At 44.8% G+C, this 21,830-nt stretch overlaps 1 protein-coding gene across 1 annotated transcript in view; it reads left to right on the top strand.

Moving 5' to 3' along the window:
* Nucleotides 1-21,830, top strand: part of LOC130490436 (uncharacterized) — a 161,728-nt gene that overhangs the window by 25,574 nt on the left and 114,324 nt on the right. The gene's annotated exons all lie outside the window — the stretch shown is intronic.

Below are 21,830 nucleotides of genomic sequence, written 5' to 3'. Positions count from 1 at the left end.
GACACTGAACTGGTTAAGAGCACAGAAAGCTTTATTTGTGGAACTAACAAAATGGATAGGAAACAAAAGAGATAACCCTAGTTTCCTTACTGGGTGTGAGAGAGAATTCTAGACTGTACTAGAAGGAAAGTCTGCAAACAGACAAGGAGAAGTCCTTTAGAAAGAAGGTACTCCCCCTTCAGTGCTGTCTAGCTCGAGATTGCTGCACCTTGCAGGATCTGCTTCTTTGTTCTTTGCGATATTCCAGCAGGAAGTTGCTCATGGTTCTGCGATCTTCATCAAAAAAATGCCTAAACACCATCTCCTCAAGCCCAATCTGGATTGCCCCTCACCCCACATACATACCCCACATATGTACCATCCGGACAGGGAGAAGCTTTTCTCCCTCTTTCATATTACCAGAACCCGGGGTCATCTGCTGAAGCTGGAGGGTGAGATTCAAAACAGCTAAAAGGAAGTATTTCTTCACATTATGCATAGTTAAATTGTGGAACTTCCTACTCCAGGATTTGGTGATGGCTGCCAGCTTTGAAGGCTTTAAGAGGGGAGTGGACATGTTCATGAAGGATAGGGCTATCCACGGCTACTAGTCAAAATGAATACTAGTCATCATTAGGGTTGTGCGTATCAATAAACCCAAACAAAAAATGAACCCAAAATGAGCCATTTCGGCAATATTTGGGTTTTGGTTTAACCAAATGCCAAAACCTGGGGATCTCCCCGAAGCCGAATGGGTGATTCTCAAAAAAGTTGAATAAATATTCAGTTTTTCCAGCTTTGGCTTTCCCCAGGCTTTTCCCTATGGGAATTTTTAAAATGAGCTATGGGGGAGGCCTTTTGGGAGGTAGAGTTCCAAAATTTTCAGGGCTCTCCTTGCATGAACCCCAAAGTTTGGTGAAGATTGGGTTAGGGGGTCTGATTTTATGGGGTTTGGAAGGGGTCACCCTTTCTTCTATAGAGAGGAATTGTAAACTTTAACATACTTCTCTGTGGAGGAGGGGGATGACCCATTGCGGATCCCATAAAATCAGACCTCCATCCCAAACTTTACCAAACTTTGGGGTTCATGCAAGGAGAGGCTCATGAAGCTTTGCTGCAAATTTGGTGACTCTACCTAGAAAAATGCCCCCCCCCCCCCTGGGAGAATTTTAAAACTACTTACTTTTCACAGTGTAATGGCTGCACTGTGCCCTGACCTGGATGGCCCAGGTAGCCTAATCTTGTCAGATCTCAGAAGCTAAGCAGGGTCAGCCCTGGTTAGTATTTGGATGGGAGACCACCAAGGAATACCAGGGTTGCTGGGCAGAGGAAGGCACTGGCAAACCACCTCTGTTAGTCTCTTGCCATGAAAACCCTAAAAGGGGTCGCCATAAGTCGGCTGCGACTTGACGCACTTTACACACACAATGGCCACACTGTACCCAAGAATCATGGGAAAACTGTTTCCCATGAATGCTTGCAATAGGCCTGTGCATTGGCCTCCTAGGCCTAATGCCCTGACTCCATGGAGAGTGCAGCCAGTGGGCCTAGGAACGCCCCACCTTGCTGAATTTTTTTCTGACATTTTTCGGGTTCAGGTTCATTAAACCCCACAAATTTCAGGTTTTAAAACACCCAAACCTGAAAAATGCCAGGAAAAACATTGGTGCATGCCCCTACACAGGCAGGATGCAGTTGCAGTAATCTTGTTTGAGGGATTCCTAGATGCCCCTGGGTGGCCACTGTGTGAACAGACTGCTGGAACTGATGAGTGTTGCTCTGAACCAGCATGACCTTTCTTATGTTCTTTGGTTTCTCCTTTCCTCTCTTCCCTCTGGCTCCTTTGCTAACCAGCCTCTCCTGTCTTGCTCCCAACTTCTAGAAGTAGGGTTGCCAGGTCCCTCTTCACCACCAGTGGGAGGTTTTTGGAGTGGAGCCTGAGGAGGGTGAGGTTTGGGGAAGGGAGTCCAATTGCCAAGGCGTGCATTTTCTCCAGGGGAACTGATCTCTATTAGCTGGAGATCAGTTGTAATAGCAGATCTCCAGCTAGTACATGGAGGCTGGCAACCCTACCTGGAAGTAGTGCCAACCACGGTAGTTCTGATGGTGGTGGCTTGTAACTCTGAATCTGCAGGGCTCTTGAGTATGTTGTTATCCTTGCCCTGCCTGAGATCTCTTTTCATCCCTGTTCCTGCAGAGGTTGATTCAGGCAACTCTCCAACATTACGGATGCCTGGACTGCCTGGTGAACAATGCTGGAGATGGTGAGTGATTTTCAAACTGTTGGTGTTTGGGAAGAATCATTGGGATGTATGTTTGAGTGTGTTTCTTGTTTATTCAAAAGCCAGAATGGACTTGTCCAACAATGAGTTCCAAGAGGCGTAGATGGATTCATGGAGGATGGCTGGCTATGACGTGAAATGAAACCTCAGTATTCAGGGCCATAACCCTCTGAGAACCAGTGGTAGGGGGACAGTCCAAAATTGCCAACTCTGGGCTGGGGAATTCCTGGAGACTTGGGGGGAAGCCTGGGGAGGACAGATTTTAGAGGTGGGAAGGATCTCAGTAGGCTATAATGTCATATAGAGCCCAATCTCCAAAGCAGGAATTTCTCCAGAGGAAATTATCTTTGTAACCTGATCTTTGCAACCTTCAGGCCCCACTTGGAGGCTGGCAACCCAAGGGCAATAACAAAGAGAGGCTTTAGCCTTCTGGAGCATATGGTTTGCTTCTGCATTAAATGGTCTTCTGGACAACTGGTGGGCTACTCTTGCATCCACATGACCTGATTATTATGTTTGACATGCAGTTTTGGCCAAATGAGTATTACTTTAAAAACCAAAACAAGTGTGAAATCCATCAGCATGTTCCGGGGGTGGGGTTCTCTTGCTGTTTTTGGGTTTTGCCTCTGTGAAACCCACTTCCATTTGATATCCTCTGGCAAACAGGTTATGCTGAAAAGCTAGATGACATGACTGCCCAGGACTTCCGCAACGTCATGGAACTCAACGTTGTGAGCGTTATGTTAGCCTCCAAGGTGTGTTTTTCCATCTTGCAAGGGATTTCCCTCTTCCCTGAGGGCAGCTCTCTTCACTCGGAGTTGAAAGTCAACTAGAAAAAACCTGGAAGGGTATACGATTCAGACATGCAGTGCTTTTCCTGTGTCTGTCAGATCTCTGCCGTCCAAATCAGAATAATAGGGGAAGGTCCCTGGCTCCACAGCTGATTCTCTGATTTGCACCCTAAGGGTTCATCCCTGCCATCTCCAGTTTCAAGAATTTCTGCTAGCCATGCTGGGAAGGGTCTCTGCCAACTGGTGCATTAATGCATCTAAACTAGGTGCATTCATGTAATGGTCTGACACCTTCATATGGCAGCTTCATAAGTTTCTCTTTTGAGATCAGACACACTGTTTCTCTTTGTGTTTTGCGTACAGTATGCCCTGCCCTACTTACGGCAAACGAGAGGAAACATCATCAACATAGCCGGTACTACTGGTATTACAGGGATGAAGTATGCTGTATCATATTCCTCAAGCAAGGTAAGCCTGAGCCACGGACAGGCTCCTTCTTTGAACACTTCTGCTCTCATGCTATTTAGAGCAGCTTGATTGGCAGATGAGGGTTTTCTGAGCATGGAGACAGCCAATGGAAGAGTCTACCATCTCTGTGCTTTGAAAAGGCAATCTAAGGCCAAATTGCCCCACAGAAGTTTCTCCCACCCACCGCCACATTTCCTCTTGCCCAGAGGGAACAGATCTTTGGGGAGGGGCTGTGGCTCAGTGGTAGAGCACCTGTTTGACATGGAGAAGGTCCCAGGTTCAATCCCCGGCATCACCAGTTAAAGGGACTAAGCAAGTAGGTGATGTGAAAGACCTCTGCCTGAGACCCTGGAGAGCAGCTGCTTGTCTGAGTAGACAATACTGACTGTAATGGACCAGGGGTCAGATTCAGTATAAGGCAGCTTCATGTGTTCATGTGTTTGAGGGGATGGGGATGACTCAGGTGCTGAAAGTCAGTGTTGAGGAATGAGAAGATCTGTCCCACCACCCTCTATCCTGCCCTCACTAGGGCTGCCAAGAGGCCTGGGAAATAATACCCTGTTCCGTTAATAGAAGCTGAATAGCAACTTGGATTGCAGGCATTATTTGTGATCATATCATATCATAAAAAAACCTTTCTCTCTATGTGGATCAGACTATAGTCAATGGCATAAAAGGAGGCCAAGCTGATTCTGGTCAGTTGGCACTTGTTGTGCATTTCTCTTGCAGGGCGCTGTTATAGCAATGACCAAAGCCCTGGCCATAGATGAGAGCAAAAACGGAGTACGAGTGAACTGGTAAGAGTGGTTATTATCCATACAAAACCCTTGATCCACCTTGCCCTTGGCAGAATACTATCCGGGAAGAAAGAAAAGTCACATACCCTAACACCAGGAGCTTTTATAGGCAAGGGTGTTTTTTTTTTGCTAAAACAAATAAAAAGGTAACAAAGGGATAAATACAAGGAATGCTAAGAGGTAACAGGCATTGTAAGAGAATACTATCCAGACAACTGCAATGGGTTAACTTTTCTGGAGAAGGGATAACTTTTCTGGTACAAAGTCCTCATATTACTTTTTCCTTTCAAATATTGTAACTCATGAAAAGAGGACAAGAAGGAATAGAGTAGGGAAAAAAACATGGTAACTTCTAGAATTACAATTTAAGAAATGAATCCCATTATTTTCAGTTCCACACAAGCAAGGGCCGCAAACAGTGATCAGTATTCTACTATTTTTCTTGTGCCGTAAAGAAAGGATTTGTTAATTCCCCCAATGGATTGAGTTTGCAGAGGCTGCATTCCATGTCACATTATTTTGGTATACAGAAGTGAGTAATCAGTAGTGTAGGGTGACACAATTTATATGGGTAGTTAGTGTCACCGCCAAACTGCTTCGGGCTTCGTTGGAATTATGCATGATTTTTACAACCTTGAGAAGTCACTTCGCTCCCACCCCACATTTCCCCTGTGTTTTCAGGATGCTGCTTTGCCACAAATTTAAAGCCAGTCCTGTGCCTAGGTTTGCTTCAGGTTTGTCTCCCTACACCCATTATCTGATTTCCTGCCCTCCTCTCCTCTTGGTTAGTTTTACTGCGAGAGTTTTCCGACCTCAGGGATCGAACAGAGCTGGGCTGATCCCCCCGTCAGTTTTATAGCAAGTGCTTTCAGACCTTCGGGATTGATCAGAGCTGGTCTGGTTTCCCTACTTTTATACGGTCCTCTTATAGTCATGAGAGCTTTTTTTTTTCATTTGCCAGTGCAAGATTACCGATGGAATGATGAAATGGAAATGATGATATGAGTGTTTTTATGTTCTTATGAACCCTGCAGTGAGATAGCCAGAAACAAATTGGTTGGGGTGTGTGAGTCTGGACGCTTCTCTGCTTTGGCTGTAAAATGGCCACACAGTTCAGTTAAAATGAAAGAATCCTGCTGAGGCTGGTAACGTATTTCAAAAACAACAACGCTGCAGCCAATTACAAAGCAATGTGTGCAGGGGGGAGCCACTCAGAAGCTCTTCATTTCCTCTGTGGATGCATAGTTGATCACAAGGTATGCCTGGAATTTCTTTAGGGGGAAAAGCTCCTGTGCATAGTGTTTTGAGAATTCGATGAAAGTACTGTTCATCTAGAGAGCAGTAAATCCAATTCAAACTTCCCATGCATAAAAGGCCATAGTGTGTTAAACTGTTTCATCATGAAAGTTGATACATTTCTGGGAATGATAAGAAAGACACTTCTTTAGATTTGATTCATTTGGGGAGATATTCCATCATGTCTCATGAGACCCCTGACCTTTTTTTAAAAAAAATTCCTGTTTCAAATTCTAGTGTCGGACCAGGTTTTGTCTGGACTGCCATGTTGGAAAGATATGCAAATCAGTCACCGAATCCAGGAGCCATAGTCCAGGAAATCAAAAAATGTCAGGCAAGTATGTTGTGGGAAACAGGAATGGTACTGCTGCAGATAACTGGTTCTACCTAAGGTTGCCATCCTCAAGGTGGGATCTGATGTTCTCCCAAAATAACAACTATTCTCCAGGCTACAGAGATCAGTGTTCAAGAGAAAATGGCAGCTTTGGAGGATTGGGGAAACAGAAGCCCTAGGGTGTCTACAGAAGGTGGGTGCTGTTGGACTTCCATATCTCCTATGGAAGAAGCATCCCCACTGAGCTCCCTCCCCAAACTTTGTCTTCCCCAGGCTCTGACTCTAGATTTCCCAAGCTGGAATTGGCAGCCCTACTTCTACCACATCAAAGATGGTAACAATAAGAAGGGCTGTAAATAGAGAAATTGAAAATTAGATTCTGCACCCAGGAAATCTGAATTCTACTGCTACTAAATCCTGCCCCACACAGATTCATCTTCTGAGACCTGATGATCTTATCTCACCTGAGATGAATATAGAATTCTACATTTATCTCTCTTTTCTTGCACACTTTTAGCTCATGGGACGTATGGGGACCCCAGAAGAAGTGGCTTTGGCTGTCCTATACCTTGCCACTGATGGAACTTTCTGCACTGGTTTCGACCTTGTCCTCAGTGGTGGATCTGAAGTTGGCTTTGGGGTGAAGAACCAGGTGGAACTTCAGCCTGGTCCATGTCCAAGTGGGTATTTGCAGGGCTTCCCTGGCCAGCACTAGGGCTGCAAGGAGGGGTGGGGATAAGAGCTAAGAGAACAGCTGTCCTTGATTCAAAATCACCCTTCCAAGAAGAAAAAAAGCTGCACAAAGGTGTTGTTTTAGCAAAAGGAAGGGGGAAGCAGGAGACTCAAGAGTCAGTCTTATGAAGAGATTAGTGATGGACCACTCAGGAATAAAACTCACTGGATGACCTTGGGCCATTCATGGTTACTCATACGATACTTCCAACCAGGGATGTTGTGAACCTAAAGAGATGAGAGGCTTGTGTGTCACCTTAAGCCTTTTTTTTGAGAAAAGGCAGGATGAAAACATCCCTTCAATACACACTGGCTCAAATAGGCCACACTGATAAAGAAGACTCTAGCCGGTCTCTTTACTATCAGTTTGATCCTCGTCAAATATCAGGAGGCGTTACTCACAGACAGAAGCCTTTGCCAGAATGAAAGTTGTCAGCCCCATCTTGGATTCGGCATCATCTGACATTATATGCCGGGACATGGAATTCCCCCTCTCTAATTAGGCTTTGGTTTGTCTTATGAATGAGCCCTAGGACATTGAGAACGTTAAATGGTTGAACTTCATAAAATGCTTTCTGTTGATGTTTTCTGTTTGATCCACCTTAAACATCACCTTTGCCTGTTCTTATCCTAAATCCCATCATCCAATAAATAAATGCATCAAAGAAAACAGGTGTCATAAATATATTGCTGCTGTTTGGCTTTTGTTTGTGAAAATGAGTTTGCCTCTGGACCACCCCCACGTAGCTGAGCTGGCTCTGTTGCCCCCTCCCCTGTTTTCTGCTTTCTTTCCCTCCACCTCCAAGCTCTCCGCCTGGATTAGCTTGCTTCTCCCTCTATCACATGGTTTCTGGGCAAATGGTGCTTGCTTGCTGGTGAAGGAGAAGCCATTTTGCACGTTCTCGAAAAGCAGAGCTCCTGACCAGAGGGGTGGGGGCAGTATCTATCCCCTCATCCTGAGATACCACCCAACAATTCAGCTGTTGAACCACAGCTGAAGAAGTCATCAAATTTTTACATATGCCACCACCAAAATAAGTTATAAAAAGTGTCACAGCACAAAAGGGAAAAAGCATCTACCCGCTAACAATCAAAAATGTATGAGCAGTCTGTTTAGAAAACCTATACAATTACATCGAAGAAACATATGCACCAAGATACAAGAAAATCCAGTGACTACTCACAGTAAAACATGAATGAGAAAATTAGAAAAGAAGAAAAAGAGTCATTTTTATACCCCACTTTTCTCTACCTTTAAGGAGTCTCAAAGAGTCTTACAAACTCTTTCCCTTCCCCTCCCCTCAACAGACACCTTGTAAGGTAGGTGGGGCTGAAAGAGTTCCAAGAGAACATACATACATACATACAGATGGATGGATGGATGGAAAGATAGCAGAAGTGAAGATGCAGCTGCTGAATTTCAATCTGTTGTAAAACTCTTGAAGCCCAGGCTTCCAGAATACACATTGGCAATCTGATTTCTCGATGCGCTCTCTAATACTGGGACTGTGAGCCCATGGTGGGAGGCACTGGGTAGGGATGCCAGCCTCCAGGTGGGACCTGGAGATCCCTGGAATAACAGCTAATCTCCAGACGACAGAGATCAGTACCCCTATAGAAAATTGATGCATTGGAGGGGGGACTCTATGGCACAGTACACAGAGGTCCCTGTCCTTGCCTGGATCCATCCCCAAATTTCTAGGAGTTTCCCATCCTGGATTTGGAAAACCCGGCCCCCATCCCCTGCCAGTGACCAAGGGGGACCTGGCAACCCTAGTATTGTGTGTTGTGTTGTGTTAAGTGCCGTCAAGTCACTTCCGACTCATGGCGACCCTATGAATCAATGTCCTCCAAAGTGCCCTATCTTTGACAGCCTTGCTCAGGTCTTGCAAACTGAGGGCTGTGGCTTCCTTTGTTGAGTCCATCCATCTCTTGTTGGGTCTTCCTAGTAACCCTAGTATTGGGTGCCCCTATTGCTAGAGTAAGACTGGCAGCTTCTTTCTGGCTGTGGCTCAGTGTTGGAGGAGGCTTTACATGTCAAATGCCTGGTGGTGAGGTTCCTGTTAATTTAAAAAAGGGGGGGGAGAATGGCAGCCTTAGTTAGTGGCTTACACAGATGAGCAGATGCCGATCAAACTGTTGTTCTTTTGAATTGTGTAGAAGAGAGCTGATGTAAAGATTTATGGCCTTTATCCCCCCTTTGTGTGCTTCCTGAGGAGGTCTGGTTGGCCAGTTAGGGGGAAGAAGATAAGGGTTTGGATGGCCCTTTGAAAATATTCTTGTTTCTTTTAACACAATGGTGTTGTGAGGTAGGCTAGCCAGAGAGTATGACTGGCCCCAAGTGTACCCGGCAAGCTTTCGTGGCGTATGGCGGGCTCGTCCTCCCACCACTGATGAGGCATTGCCCGTGAGAACGGGAATAAGATATCATCTCTCTGGCATGGTTTTTTTGGGTGGTCATCAGGGTGAAGTAAGGGAGATTCCATTCCCCCCACACACACACATTTAGAAGTACTACCTGGGAATGATGCTGTTGGAGAGAATTCATTCTACTGTACATTAAAGTCAGGGCTTTAAAATGTAAGGCTCTGTATGACACACTTGTTTACCTGCACATAATAACAAATTAAACATATTTGCACCAAAGATGCCGCACGGTGGTGTTTAGTTAAATCATGATGAAGTTTCCTTTGTGCTCCTGATACTTTCTGAGAGGGAGGGGTGACTTCAGAGGCCATTTCAAGATAAAGCTCCAGCATCTCTTTCTAGCCTGGAGACGTAGCCTTGGAGCAAGTTGTTGGTCTGTATTACTGAAAGAAGTCAGCAAGCGAAACAGGGAAGAACCTGAATGCATCACACATACAAGAAACAGGGTTTTGGGGAGCAAGATTTGATCCTAGTAGCACCTGAAAGACCAACAAGACTTCTGGGTAGGGTTGCCAGGTCCCTCTTTGCCATTGGCAGGAGGTTTATGGGGCAGAGCCGGAGGAAGATGGGGTTTGGAGAGGGGAGGGGCTTCAATGCCATAGAGTCCAACTAGTACCTGGAGGTAGGGAAGAAAATAGACACCACTGTACTAGTACTAGTATCAAAGAGATTAGGAAATTAGTACAGGAGCGAGAAGTGCAAAAATGTTTATAAGCTGCTTAATTATACACCAACACATCATAGTGAACATATAAGGACATGACCTACAATGTGACAAACAAATAAGGTGACAAACGTACAATAAAGTCAAAAGGATTCAAAAATGTCTCTTGAAATAGTACAGTAAGTATCTTGAAACGAAATATCATGTAGTCTTGTAGAAGCCAAGGTCTTGATGAGGATACGGCCGTTTCAAATTCTTAATTAATAATTCTTCATCAGTCCTTCAATCAATGGTCTTCTTATATTTCTACATATTCATCAATAAATTGTAGGTTACATCATACGTCCCACTCGGGTAAGGATACATTGTGTAGCAATTCCTCATATGTAGCATGTCCTTATATGTTCACTATGATGTGTTTCTGTATAAGTAGTTTATAAACATTTTTGCACTTTTGTTAACAGACTTCTCGCTCCTGTACTAAGTACCTGGAGGTAGGCAACCCTACTTCCAGGGTATAAGCATTTGCATCTTTGTGGGATTCCTGAGGAGATATGGTTGGCTAGTGAGGGAAATAAGATAATGGTTTGGAAGGCCCTTGGAAATCATTCTTGTTTTGGTTTTATTTTGTTTTAGTTCTTTATTTACTTTATACCCCACTTTTCCTCCCAACTGGGACCCAAAGTGGCTTACAAGATTCTCCCCTTCTCCATTTTACCTTCACAACAACGACTTTGCGAGGTAGGCTAGCCGGGGAGTGTATGACTGGTCACCCAGCCAGCTTCCATGCATGGCTAATCACCTGTTAAAAAACAATATCCCAACAAGCAGCCACTTATAACTCTTTTGTTATTTTTATGTTTTTTCTCATGCCTTAAAGTGCCTTAAATTCCAGTTCACAATATTAACATAACACGATTTACAACAGTAATACATTAAAGACAGTTTTAAAGACAAGGTTGATAAATTGTCCATAGGATCTCACACATCCAATCCACAGAGGGAAGGTAACACCGACGCTTTGCTTCTCAGTGTCGTATTGCAATGCGTCTTCTGTAAGTCATCTGATGACAGCTGTCCTATAGGGTTCTTCTTTGCACGGCCGTTCCGCGGATTGTGCTAATGTCCACCGTGGTGGATATGAATGGACCAATGCATTAATGGTTATAACAAGCAATCGGTTATGTCTTGTTTCACTGGTTTTTGCTTCTTCAGATAAATACTATTTCATCCGATCACAATTTCGTGATTCAAAGTTCCATTCTATATGAAATAGTATTTATCTGAAGAAGTCTAGGGTTGCCAACTCTGGGTTGGAGAATTCCTGGAGAATTGGTGGGGGGTAGGAATATGTTGAGGGCAGTGTTTGGAGAGGGGAGTGAGGGACCTCAGCGGGATATAATGCCACAGAGCCCAACCTCCAAAGCAGGCATTTCTCCAGAGGAACTGATCTTTGTAACCTGGGAGATCTTCAGGCCCCACTTGGAGGTTGGTAACCCCAGGGCAATAACAAGGAGCGGCTTTGGCCTTCTGGAGCATATGGTTTGCCTCTGTGTTAAATAGTCTTTTGGACTACTGGTGGGATCCAGGAGGGCTATCCTTGCATCCATATGATCTCATTATTATGTCTGACTTGCCGTTTTGGCCAAATGAGTATTACTTTAAAAACCAAAACATTTATCTCTCTTTTCTTTCACACTTATAGCTAATGGGACGTTTTGGGCCCCTAGAAGAAGTGGGTTTGGGTGCCCTGTTCCTTGCTGCTGATGGAACTTTCTGCACTGGTTTCGACCTTGTTCTCAGTGGTGGAGCTGAAGTTGGCTTTGGGGTGAAGAGCCAAGTGGATCTTGAGCCTGGCCCATGTCCAAGCGGGTATTTGCAGGGCTTCTCTGGCCAGCAATAGGGGTGCAGCAATAGGGCTGCAAGGAGGGGTGGGGATAAGAGCTAAGAAAACAGCTGTCCTTGAGTCAAAGTAATCCTTCCAAGAAGAAAAGCAAAAGTGGGGGGGGGGGAGGAAGCAGGAGACTCAAGAGTCAGTCTGGTGCAGAGGTTAGTGATAGACTAGGACAACTCAGCAGTAAAGCTAACTGGATGACCTTGGGCCAGTAACTGTTACTAAACCAGAGATGTTGTGAACCTATAGAGAGGAAAGCCTTGTTTGTCACCTGAAGCCTTTTTTGAGAAAAGGCAGGATAAAAAGCATCCCTTAAATAGTCACTGGTTCAAATATGCCACACTGACAAAGATGACAGGTAGGGTTGCTCCTTTTTAAACTCTTACCTCTAGCTGGTCGTTTACTATCAGTTTGATCCTCGTCAAATATCAGGAGGCGTTATTCTCAGATAAAAGCTTTGCCAGAATGAAAGATGGCAGACCCATCTTGGGTTCAGCATCACCTGGCCCAAAGTGTGATATTATGTTCAGGAACTAAGCCCTGGAATTCCCCTTCTCTAATCAGGCTTCAGTTTGTCGTATGGATGTGCCCTCGGACAGTGAGACCGTGAAATGGTTGAACTTCATTAAATGCTTCCTGTTGATGTTTTCTGTTTGATCAACACCTTTGCCTGTTCTTATCCCAAATCCCATCAACCAATAAAGACACCATTCAAAGAAATGTCATAAAGTTGTTGTTGCTGTTTGCCTTTAATTCATGAAAATGTGTTTGCCTCAGGACCCACCCTACCTAGCTGAGCTGGCTCTATTACCCCCTCCCCTGCCTTTTGGCTTCCTTCCCTTGTACCTCCAAGCTCTCTGCCTGGATTAGTTTGCTTCTGTCCCATCACATGGTTTTTGGGCAAATGGTCCTTGCTTGCTGGTGAAGGAGAAACCATTTTGAATGTTCTCCAAAAGCAGAGCTCCTGACTGGAGCGGTGGGGGCACTAGATATCCCCTCATCCCTGGATACCACCCAGCAATTCAGCTGTTGAACCAAGGCTGAAGACGTCATCCAACTTTTTCAAATGGCAGCACCAAAATAAGCTCTAAAGTGTAACGAAAGGGGGAAAAGGACTTACCCACTAATAATGAAAAAAGTATGAAAAGTCTTTAGATAACCTATACAATTATGGGGAAGAAACATATACACCAAGATACAAGAACATCCAGTGATTACATACACTAAAACATGAATGAGAAAATTACAAAAAAACAAAATGACAACACTGAAACCTGCCAGGGGGAGGGGAAATGGCAGACAGGCATTGTGTGAATTTAGGAGGGGAAAGGACAGGGACTTGCCTCTTCCAGAAAAAGCCTATCAGGTGACCAGAAGTAAGAAAAAAAGGGGGGAGGTTGCATATTACAGATGCTATTCCAGGCCTGGAGCACCACTTTCCTTTGTGTAATTTATTAGAACTTGTGATATGCACAATTAAAGTGTAACTTTTCCCATCTCCGAAACTTGGCATACGATCGAGAATCTTCTGCCTTTTCTCACAATGGTGAATTTTATTTTGTCCTCCAGCTGATGTCTTGCACTGAAGGAAAGGGACACCTAATAATTTAATTTTTTAAAACAGAAGAAATTAAAGGGGAAAATTAATTGAAGGTACATTCACATATCATCACCTAACAAACCCACTGATGGGGGCAGAACAGGGAGGGGGACAACCTTGGTTTTAAATTCTGTTACTGACATTAATTCAATAAAATGACATAAAAGTGTGTGAAAATAAACTCTGTACAATGCAACTTCATCCACGTTTCTAGAATAGGCCACAAAGATATTTTGAAAGTATGTTGTCAGAAAAAAGTTCAGGACCAATGCACAAGATTCACAAAGGGAAGGAAGGGTTGTAAAAATAAACCATAAAAAGAGGTGGGAGAAATCTCTAACCAACGTTCTTTTCATACAAACCATCCCAACCAGCTGAAAACAGAGAGCAAGGGCAGTAACCAGGGGAAAACCCACCCAGTTTACCTCAATTTAAGATGCTGGTGATGATCTTTAAAGCCTTCCACAGTCTGGGACCTTAGTATCTGTGGGACAGCCTCTCCTGGTATGTTTGCTAAGAACATTACGATCTTCAAATGCCAATTTGCTGGTGGTCCTGATACCCAAACTGAGGTTCAGGTTGGTTTGCCTGGTGCCGTTTTGAGACCAATTACAACACACACACTTAGCGGAAGGAAAATAAAGTTTATTCTTGGCCACGAACAGATTGACTCAAAGGAGATCTCCAAAGCCTGCATAAGGAGACAATAGAGGTGCATTACATTTTATACCTTGATCGATTTGCTATTTCATTGGTGTGACAAGACATAACATGACACATTGCATCTCATTTCCAACACACCTCTTAACCCATAGTTGGATATCGGTTCCGCTCATTTGCTTGATCTCCAACACTGGTGTCATCTCAATTTTGTTATCTGCCTAGCTGACACATTCCCTTCAAAGTACCCATTACACAGTGGCTGGTACGAATTGCCCCTTGATTATCTCATCCTGCTCCTTCTTTCCTTTCTGTTCGTACAAAGATTCCTCTTTCCTAGCCTGAAAATAGTTCTTGGCAGTCACTTACCAATTCTAACTTATACTGATAAAGCCTAACATATATGCATACAACACTGATGTTTATAATACTTACTAAACGATGTTTATTTTCTCATACTATCAGTCTTTGGCCCAAAGAGTGTCCAGCTGGGCCTCGATCAGGGCCAGGGCTTTTTCTGCCATGGCCCCTTTCTGGTGGAATAGCCTCTCCAGTGAGACCAGGGCCCTGCAGGACCATAGGGTTTTCCGCAGATCTTGCAAGACAGAGCTACTCCATCAGGCTTATGGTTGAGGCCAGTTACGGTTTCTTTAAGGGTTGCCAATAGGGTTCCCAAGTGCCTGCTTATGGTGGGTAATTTATTGGCCATTGCTCCTCTTGCCCGCCCACTCTCAGCTGTGGGCAGGTGGAAGTAGGGGGAGAAAGGGAAGGGGAGCCATGCTCAGGAGCCCAACTGGGGCTGTGGATAAAAAAAAACCTGCCCCAGATGACCACCCTAACACGTGAGCAAGGAAGGCAAAACCGGCTGGAAAACTGTGCCCCGTCCTCCTGCCCCGCACGAAACAGCTGATTGGGGAAAAAAACAGCTGATCAGCGGCAAGGCTCTGGGAGGAGTGGGGAGTGTAGCTGGAGGGGAGGAAATAAGGCACACCTATTTTTATAGCAGGTAAAGCTGCACCCGCTGAATTTCAACCTGTTGTAAAGCTCTTGAAGAAATTAAGGTCCTTTGCACCAATGATTCTGGATGCTGGTGTTTAATTAAATCATACTGAAGCTTCCTTTGCGCTCCTGATGCTTTCTGAGAAATGCGACAGAGGTGGGACTTCACGGGCCACTTCAAGGTAAAGTTCCAGCGTCTGTTTCTAGTCGGGAGACTTAGCCCTGGAGCAAGTGGTTGGTCAGCATTAATGAAAGGAGTCAGCAGATAGAATAATGAGGAAACAGAATGTGTCACACATACAAGAAACAGGGCTTTGGGGAGCAAGATTTGAGTCCAGTAGCACCTGAAAGGCCAAGAAGATTTCCAGGGGATAAGCATTTGCGAGTCAAAGCTCCTGATGCTAATACCTGGAAATCTTCTTGGTTTTTAAGGTGCTGCTAGACTCAAAGCTTGCTGTTTTTTGCAGACCACCACAGCCTCCCACCTGAAATTATCTTCATGGAGAACTTGGTTCAAAGGCTTCTGCTCTCAATCTAGTAAACATATATGTAAGAAAAACTTTACTTTTGCCCCACCTGTCCTTGAGTTTTTCTTGTTCGTTGGAGAGCCAGAGTGGTGTAGTGGTTAAGAGCGGTGGTTTGGAGCTGTGGAGTCTGATCTGGAGAACCAGGTTTGATTCCCCACTCCTTTACATGAGCGGCGGAGGCTAATCTGGTGAACTGGATTGATTTCCTCACTCCTACGCACAAAGCCAGCTGGGTGATCTTGGGCAAGTTACAGCTCTGTCAGAGCTCTCTCAGCCCCACCTGCCTCACAGGGTGTCTGTTGTAGGGAAGGGAAGGGAAGGTGATTGTAAGCCGGTTTGAGTCTCCCTTAAGTGGTGGAGAAAGTCAACATATAAAAACATACTCTTCTTCTTTTAACAGGTACAGGGTTAGAAGCTCATAAAGACAAAAAGTTCATCTAAGCTGAAGTTCATCTTGCTGACCAAACCAATGTGGCATCTGCTTTAGCTAATATACAACTTCCCCAGCAACTCCTTGATTAAAAATTTAGGTGCAAAGAAATGTTTTTGCCAGGTGAGACCCCCGGGGAAAGAAAGGCATTCCATAGGTCAGGTACCACCACTGCAAAAACCCTTTCTCTGGTCACTGCCCACATCGCCCCTGCAGAGAAAGAGAGTCAGAGCTTTGAAAGAGGATCTTTATGTGGGGTTGTGGCTGGACAATATGGGAGCAGGTGGTCCTTCAACAAACCTGCTCCAAGCCTTTGATGGCCTTGAAAGTAAAAAAACAGAACTCTGAACTGAGGGTGCAGAAAAGAGCAACCAAAATGTTTAGGGGGCTAGTGTAGCTGCCCTATGAGAAGCAGTTAAAACTCTTAGGGCTTTTTAGCTTAGAAAGAAGGTGGTTAAGGGGAGATATGAGCAAGGTCTACTTTGCATGGTATGAAGAAAATGGACAGGGAGACGCTTTTCTCTCTCTCTCATAATACTAGAACATGGTATCATCTGCTGAAGCTGGAGGCTGAGCGATTATAAACAGTTAAATTGTGGAACTCCCAGCCCCAGGATGTGGTGATGGCAGCCAACTTGGAAGGCTTTAAGAGGGGAGTGTACATGTTCATGAATGACAGGGCCATCCATGACTACTTGTCAAAATGAATACAAGTAACGATGCATACCTATTCTCTACAGTATCAGAGGAGCATGCTTATTATATTAAGTGCTGTGAAACATAGGCAGGATGCTGCTGCAGTTGTCTTGTTTGTGGGCTTCCTAGAGGCATCTGGTTGGCCATTCTGTGATCAGACTGCTGGACTTGATGAATCTTGGTCTGATTCAGCATGGCTTTTCTTATGTTCTTATGTAATTATGTTCTTATTGTCCCCAGGGACAGATGCGTAACCAGTGCGCAATTTCTGGCACAGGAGTGATATGATCCCAGTATCTAGCCCCTTACTTCCCTGTTTGCAATATCTCAGGTTAGGAAATGCAAAGAAAATATGAGGTATAGGGAGGTTTAGAATAGTAGAGTCAGAGAGGAGAGTAAGTTGTAATGAGAAGACTGTGGTCAAAGTGGCATTTCCCATCTTCTGCTTCAAGACCCACAAGAAAACCAGCAAGAAATTTAAGTTAAATGTATTATTGTGTAGAGTTTTGCAAATGCACCAAGAGAAAGGGGCAGATAATAGAAAGTAGGATCATCTGGCCTTTTTGGGTTGTATAAGTTCTGAATACTCATTGCTCATCCATTTCTTTCTCTTCCCCCGTTCCAATGGGAACCACTAGAAAGGACCTGCCTCCCCAAGGAGTTTGCTTCCCCATTTAAACCAGAATGGATTGGTTTATTTTGCAGCACTTTTAGGCTGCTTTTCTCCAAATGCAGAAAGCAACCAACAGAGGGGAGGAATAGTCTTCAATTAATTTAGGAAATGTGCTTGTGATTCTCCAAATTAGAGTCCACGGCTCCAGACCACTGCTCTTAACCACTACACCATGCTGGCTTTAGACCTTGTGTTCAGTGGTGGGGCTGAACATGGCTTTGGGGTGAAGAATGAGGTGGATCTTCATCCCGGCCCATGTCCAAGTGGGTATTTGTAGGACTCCTCTAGCAAGCAAGCTAGTATACAAAGGGTGCAAGGAGGGGTGGGGAGAAGGGCTAAGAGATCAGGTTCCATTGATTCAAAGTCATTCTTCCAAGAAGAAGAGCTCCACAAAGGTGTTGTTTTAGCAAAAGTGGGAGGGGGAAGCAGGAGACTCAAGAGTAAGTGTGGTGCAGAGGTTAGTGATGGACTAAGACAACTCAGCAATAAAACTCACTGGATGACTTTGGGTCAATCACTGTTACTAATCTACCACCCAGGGACATAGTGAACCTAAAGAGAGGAGAGCCTTGTGTGTCACCTTAAGCCTCTTTCTTGAGAAAAGGTTGGATTAAAAAACATCCCTTAAATACTCACTGGTTCAAATATGCCACATAGATGAAGAAGTCAGGTAGGGTTGCTACTTTTAAAACTTGCCCCTGTAACTGGTCTCTTTACGATCCTCATCAATAGGGTTGCCAAATGCCAGGTGGTGGCGGGCAAACCCCCACCAATCCACTTGGCTGCCCACCAACCAGCTGAGGGTCAGCAGGCAAAGTGTGCCTTTTACCACTCAAAGGGTCAGCATGCACCCCTGCCCGAGGCACCACTTCACTTCCGGTTTACACCCAGAAGTACCGCATCATAAGGGGCCTTTTACCACTCAAACTGGGAGTTTGAGTGGTAAATGGACTCTTGCAATGCGTTTTACACCCGCAAGTGCTGCATCCTGACGGGCCTTTTACTACTCAAACTTTCAGTTTGAGTGATAAAGGCCCCCTTGCGATGTAGCACTTCCGGGTGTAAACCGGAAGTGCCGCGATCGCGTCGGCATGGTTGCGTTGGCGCGCAATCGCACCTCACCTCCACCCCAAAATCCTCCCGCTGGAGGAGAGGCGGCACCTGGTAAGCCTACTCGTCAAATATCAGGAGGTGTTACTTCCATGCTATCCAAAGGCTCAATGGCCTATTTTCACACTGGAAGCCTCTACACTAAAGGGACAGGATATTATTCCCCAGGCCTGTAGGCAAGCTTGCTTCCAGGGTTTCCAGGCTTGTGTCAGTTGAGGGGAAAGTAGGAATTCAATATATCAAACTGCCGCAACCAATTCATCTCTATGTGGGTCAACTGGGAAGCTGAAAGGACAGAAGCTTTGCCAGAATGACAGGTGACTCCCCTATCATGGATTCAGCTTCACCTGACTCTGATATTATATACAAGAACTAAGATCTGGAATTCTCCTTCTCTAATTAGGCATCAGTGAGACCGTGAAATGGTTGAACTTCCTTAAATGCTTCCTGTTGATGTTTTCTGTTTAATTCCCCTTGACCAGCAACTGTGTTTGTTCTTATCCCAAATCCCATCATCCAATAAAGAAACGCATTAAGGAAAAGAGGTGTCATGAAAATGCTTCTGATGGTTGACTTTAATACATGAAAATGAGATTGCGTCAGGACCCACCCTAACTAGCTCTGCTGGGTTTGATCCCCTCTCCCCTGCCTTACGATTTCACCCTCTTTCCGTTGGTTTAAGGGCCAATGGTGCTTGCTTGCTGGCGAAGGAGAAGCCATTTTGCACGTTCTCCAAAAAGCAGACTTTCTGACCAGCGCGTTGTTGTTGGTGGTGAGAATCTTCTCATCCTGAGACACCACCAAGCAATTCAACTGTTGAATCAAGGCTGAATAAAACCATCCAATTTTTTCAAATACCGCCATCAAAATAAGCTACAAAAAGGGCAGCAGCCCAAGAGGGGAAAGGCAACTACTCACCGAGTATGGACAACATATGAAAAGTCTATTCAGAAAACCTGTACAATTACATAGAAGAATCAATCAATCAATCAATTTTTATTAAAAACAGTCATAGACCAGCACAGCTCTTCACAATTTACCATTAAAACCCGTAGTGTTATGCTCTACTATTAATACAAATAGTAAAAAAGTTGTTTGGACTCTTTGCAAACTATATAAACTACCCATAAAAATTATTGACACACTGATGTTCTCAGCAGCGTCTGACGGATTCTATAGGCCGCTGCACAAAACTTTGCCGTTCCTGCTGAAACCTGTGGGTTCCTGCTGTAACCTGTGGGAAGCAACATTTTCGTATACTCCGGACCTGAATGGCTGGAATGCCAACTAGGCCAGGGGGAGATAAACTTAGAACGAACCTCTTGATATAATGGACAGCGGAGTAGGACGTGCTCTGTTGTTTCCATTTCCTTTAAAGCACAGGGGCATACCCTCTCCTCCAGGGGAACCTTTCTATCTCTCCCATCCACAACCGCCGAGGGAAGAGCTTGGCATCTGGCAAGGGTGAATGCTTTCCTATATCTAAAGATCTCTAATTGGGAGAGGTAGGGGGCAGGAGGGGCTACATATCTGGACAGTTCTGCTGACAGGAAAGTTGGTGCCTTCTCTAGATTTTTTTTTGGTGCTCCATATCCAGTATCCTTTGTTTTATAGCTTGCCTTGCCTGATCATATCCCATTTCCAGGGCTATTGCGGGAAAAAGCCCATTTCGGCCAACTTGCCTCTGACTGCCTTCAGCCATGTAGATTGGTAATTATCTAGGAGAATCAAGGGGGTTAGGCCTTGAGGTTTTAGGTTTAACTTAAGCCAGAGATAGATCAAAGCAAGACATGCCCTAGCCTCTACTACATAGAAGAAACATATACACCAACTAGGGTTTCCAACCTCCAGGTAGTAACTGGAGCTCTTCCGCTATTACAACTGATCTCCAGCCGATAGAGATCCATTCACCTGGAGAAAATGGCTGCTTTGGCAATTGGACTCCATGGCATTGAAGCCCCTCCCCTCTCCAAAACCCACCCTGCTCAGGCTCCACCCCAAAAACCTCCCGTCATTGGCGAAGAGGGACCTGGCAACCCTAGTAACTACTCACCAACTATGAACAGTGCATGAAAACTCTATTCAGAAAACCTATACAATTACATAGAAGAAACGTATACACCAACATACAAGAAGATCCAAGGATTACTCTCAAAATAGAAGACAAAATAACAAAAGGACGTCATTGAAACCTGCTAGGGGGAAGGAAAGAAGAAGGACTTCCCCAATGCAGAAGAAGCCTATCAGGTGAAGTAAGAAAAGGGGGGTTTGCGCAGATTACAGAGATTATTCCAGGCCTGGAGTACCACCTTCTATTGTGTACTTTATTTCAGTTTGTTGCATGCCCAATTAAAATGTAACGTTTCCCATCTAAGAGACTTGGCAAACATTTGAGAGTCCTCAGTCCTCTCCCCTCTTCCTTTTCTCATCCTGGTGCAAATTGTTTTGTGCTTCAGCTGCTACACTGCACTGAACGAAATGGACACCAAATAATTTAATTTAAAAGACAGGAGATATGAAATTAAAGGGAAAAATTAATTGCAAGTATATTCACATAGCGTCCCCTAGCGAACCCACTGATGGGAGCAGAGTGGGGAAGACAACGCCATTTTTTAAAATTCTGTTACTGACAGTAATTCGATAAAAATGACCGAAAAGTGTGTGCAATAGGATTGCCAGGCCCCTCTTTGCCACTGGTGAAGGGGTGTGTTTTGGCCACTGGCGGGGAGTGGGTGTAGGGTTGCCACCTCCAGGTTTGGACATTTTGGGTGGAGCCTGGAGACGACAGGGATCTCAGTGGGGCACGATGCCAAAGAGTCCACCTTCTAAAACAGCCATTTTCTCCAAGGGACTGCTCTCTGTAATCTGGAGATGAGCTTTAATTCCAAGGGAACCCCCAGCTCCCGCCTGGAAGCTGGCATCTAGGGTTGCCAACCTCCAGGTACTATAAGAGAGAATGGGTGGGAGGGGGTGGGCCCATCCCTCCTGTATTACAAGAAATATCCTCAGCAGAAATGTCATGAATAAGGGATCCCGCGAGGCTTGCTTTCTTTGTAGCTCCTGCCTCCTGCTTCTTCAGTTCAGGCCTTCCGGCAACGAAGCCGTCGCTTGCAGTAAACACAGGAGCGTCTAAATTTTGCAAAATTGTTTCTTTTATTCAATTTGTACCCCACCCTTTCCCAACCCAAGCTGGGCTCAGGGCAGCTTCCGACATTATATATCATACGGTGTAATTAAAACATAAATTTGAAACACAGTTTAAACAACATACAAATTGACAGGCTGTCTCATTTACACCTGCTAATGAAAGCTCCCCTCTTCTTCTGCCAGGATCAGAAATGACCAATCCTCCCCTACCACAACATAGGCGAAACAAACTAGCCACACACCCTCCTCCCAAATTAAGTAGTGGCGTTGCTTCGCCCAAGAGCCTATATCTACAAAGCTCGTTGTCGATTTTAGTCATTTAGA

The sequence above is a fragment of the Euleptes europaea genome, chromosome 18 (genome assembly GCF_029931775.1).
Source record: "Euleptes europaea isolate rEulEur1 chromosome 18, rEulEur1.hap1, whole genome shotgun sequence".
NCBI classification, from domain to species: Eukaryota; Metazoa; Chordata; class Lepidosauria; order Squamata; family Sphaerodactylidae; genus Euleptes; species Euleptes europaea.
The sequence above is the reverse complement of the archived record's forward strand: the minus strand, read 5'-3'. Positions and strand labels throughout refer to the sequence as shown.